Source organism: Limulus polyphemus, unplaced genomic scaffold (assembly GCF_000517525.1).
Source record: "Limulus polyphemus unplaced genomic scaffold, Limulus_polyphemus-2.1.2 Scaffold7512, whole genome shotgun sequence".
NCBI classification, from domain to species: Eukaryota; Metazoa; Arthropoda; class Merostomata; order Xiphosura; family Limulidae; genus Limulus; species Limulus polyphemus.
Window position 1 is genome coordinate 25006 of NW_013673122.1, and position 3386 is coordinate 28391.

The following is a 3386-nucleotide window of genomic DNA, read 5'->3' on the forward strand; positions in this document are numbered from 1 at the left end:
CAAACGGATACGTAACAGTACGATTTCTAACCAGCAATCTGAATATCATTATTTTCTTTTTTTTCTGTTGACGTTTGATTTAATGAATGTCCACTAGTATGTACAACCATAAAAAACAAACAAACAACAAAAAAAACAATCATGATTGTTACGTCGGGCACAAACTTCATAATGTCTCTTTGAAGACCTCTATTAAATCGTCCTCGTAAATAACTTAAAAGCTTCATTACTTGGTTTATGTTGGTCTCTTGCCAATTAAACAGGAAAGTATTTAATACTCTGTTCTCGTAGCTTTCCTTTCTCTAGCATTTCGAAAAACACAGGGATGAGAACATTTCTTTACTAAATTGTACTGAAATAATGAAACAAAACAAATGTTAGAACTGCGAACATGTCATCAAGTTGAAAATTACGAAACAACCCTACTGTACTTAGTACAGCAACACCGGCGTTCATATCCCTACAAATGTAATGTATAGGCGCGTGTGTTTCTCTGTGGGAGGAAAAATAGAAGGGTGAAAAATAAAACAACTGAGGCTAACAGAAAGAATGTCATTCACATTGTAGTGTTTAGTGTTCATAATCGAATGATAAATTAACATAGGTCAACTTTGAGAAATATTTTTATGCTTCGAAAAGTCAAGTTTGCTTCACTACTGGTCCTGGAGTTTTATAAAATCACTTAATAGTTAATGATCAGATTTCAATGAGTTTGGAAGCAGTTTGTAACTACCACGTTAGACTATTTTGATGTTGTATTTTAAGAAAACTATCAAAATAGTATTTCGCGAGACTTGAAATTTATGGATAGTACATTAATTAGTATTTGTCAAAAAGAACAATTATGTTTTTTTATATATACTTATTTAGTAGCTGTAGTAAAACCTCACAGTTTACTAGAGAGGGGAAATAATAATAATAATAATTCACCTACTTTTTTTTTGTAAACATTCTCCAAATCTACTGTATCTTCTATTACAGTCAAAATCTTGTTAACAAAGCTGTTTTGACTTATTAATTAGTCCCCCGTGGGACAGCAGCAAGTATATGGATTTACAATGCTAAAATCAGGGGTTTGATTCTCCCTAGTAGACACAGCAGATAGCCCAATGTGGCTTTGCTATGGAAAACACACACACACACTTAAATAAAAAATACATGAAAATTTATGATAGAATCTAGTTCATGAAGTAATATACTGGTTTTGTGGCATTAAAAAAAAAGGAGAGCATAGATTAGCAGCAGCAGTGAGACTTCATAGGCAATTCAGTATTATAAGCTAAATGGATCATGAGATAGACCGTGCTTTCAAATAACATTGTTGCATATATTTCCAGCATCACAGCCATAAGAGCAGACTATGCCATACAAAATCTTTAATAACAGACTACAGGATGAAATGTTAAAACATGCCCAAACTCCTTCCTTTTTTGTAGACTTGAGTCATTCCTTGATTATATTTACCTTCACCAAATATTTCCCATAGAACCACATGCTCTGTAACCATCCTTTCCAGCTTGTCTTCTTTTTAACTAGGCAATTACTCAAAGTGTCTAACTTCCCTGAATTTGATGATATATTTTCTTCAGCATCAACCAACACATGCACATACATAACTGGTTAAAAGTTTGACTGCCAAAACTACTCATTTTATTTAAACTGTATGAAAATTTACAAATCACTTATAGAGTTGGATATGAAGTTTCTCAGGCACCATATGACAGCAATGCAAGTCTGGACAATGTTTTGATCCTCATCAAGGCCCTCAGCAAAGAGACCTAAACAACATCCTGTCCTATGCTTGAGGCAGATCCAGGCCATAATCACTTCTAATCCAATATAGACTACTCCACCTAAAAAAAAAACTGTTATGAACCAACGATCTTGAATATTCATTTGTTTATACTTTTTTTTTGCATATGTATGAGAATCACGTTTAAAAAAAGTATAAACCATTTATGTATTTAATATAAATAGTTTCAAAGTTTCAAGCAGCTTTCATATAAACAGTTTCATTGTGGGAATGAATTTAGCATATTTTAGTGGTAATGCACAAGTGCTATTTTAAGTGTTGCATTCCTCATCCTCTAGTTGCCAACAGCAAGTTGTAGGAATCCAAAATTTGGGACCAGACTGTGAAAGGTTTTCTTAAAGATACATTTTTAAGAAGCAGAAATAAGAAATATTGCAAAACCTAAACTGTTTTATAAAATGAAAAATTATGTTCTTATTGGCTTACTATTACTTAATATCATGCAGCTCAAACAAAGGTTAATTGATTGAGAATTGTAAATTGTATGCATTCGAAACTACTGCCTATAACAACATGAAATAAATTTGTAAATATTATGTCTAAGTTTAAATATTCTCATTTATGCAAGACCATAATGAAGTCTACTAAAGAATATGTTCTATGTAATGGCTGTAGGACTTCAGACCAAAATAATTTTCACAAGACAAAAAGGTTTTACCCTTTTATAGCTATAATAACAATATCCCATTAAAGGATATTGAGGAATATTTTCCAAAATTTTCCATGCAGGTGCAGCACAATTAATAAATGTCCTTTTAAGCATGATACAAGTACTTGTGAATTTACATTAATCCTTGCACTGGGTTAAGATTACATAAAATAGTGGCCAATTCATAGAGTGAATGCTCACATTACCATGTTTCTGTGTTAGTTGTTCCTCATAAGTAGAGTAGTTGTAAAGAAGTTTGTAAAGAAGGTGCAAGCTGAAAGTTAATTTTCCTTTGAGTGTGTAAAATTAGAATGATCACTTATGTAGGTAATCTAGGATTGTGGGATACTGCACAAAAACTTTGATCTGACTTGAAAATGTGGTATAAATAAATTTTTTTGGTCTTCATTGTGTTTTAAGCAAGATTCAAAGTCTTTCCTTTGCTTCCCATCTTAACTTTTTTTCTTTCCAAAATAAGGTTTTTCAATCATCCTGTTATTCTGTACTTAGTACTTACCTGTTGGTTCCAGTTTCACCCAGAAAAGAACCATAACTACAGTGAGATTTTTCAAAAAGTTCCCAGATTGGAATTTGAACTTGCAAATCCATGAGGTTCCCAGGACTTGATGAACCCTGTTCTAATTTTTAAAAATCTCATTCTGCAAAAAGTTACAAACAGTGATATTTAGCAAAAAAACAAAATGCAAACCATATAGATTGTCAGATATAAAAGACTATTTAGTGTAGGTAGTATTATTAATTAAGTTATATTGTGTTTGTAATTCATTGATGTTGAGGCTATGGAGATTTGTAGAAGGCCTAAGTGATAGACATATAAACAGCTGTGACCAGACTTGTGAAAACAGAGTAAAAGTAAATTCATGTGAAAGGTCAAGTTCAGTCAAGAGAAAAGTTAAAAAACAA

General features: G+C 32.0%; 1 long non-coding RNA gene across 2 annotated transcripts in view; it reads right to left on the reverse strand.

The window, feature by feature from the left end:
* Window positions 1–1613: 1613 nt before the first annotated feature.
* LOC111089827 overlaps window positions 1614–3386 on the reverse strand; it is a 9507-nt gene continuing 7734 nt past the window's right edge. Inside the window, exons 2-3 of one of the 2 annotated variants that reach the window (XR_002614001.1) lie at window positions 2980–3121; window positions 1614–1853 (exon numbers count right to left, since the gene is read on the reverse strand). This is a non-coding gene — a long non-coding RNA (uncharacterized LOC111089827). Of the gene's footprint in view, window positions 1854–2979; window positions 3380–3386 lie in introns of those variants that run through there. The other variant, XR_002614000.1, reaches the window with a different exon arrangement.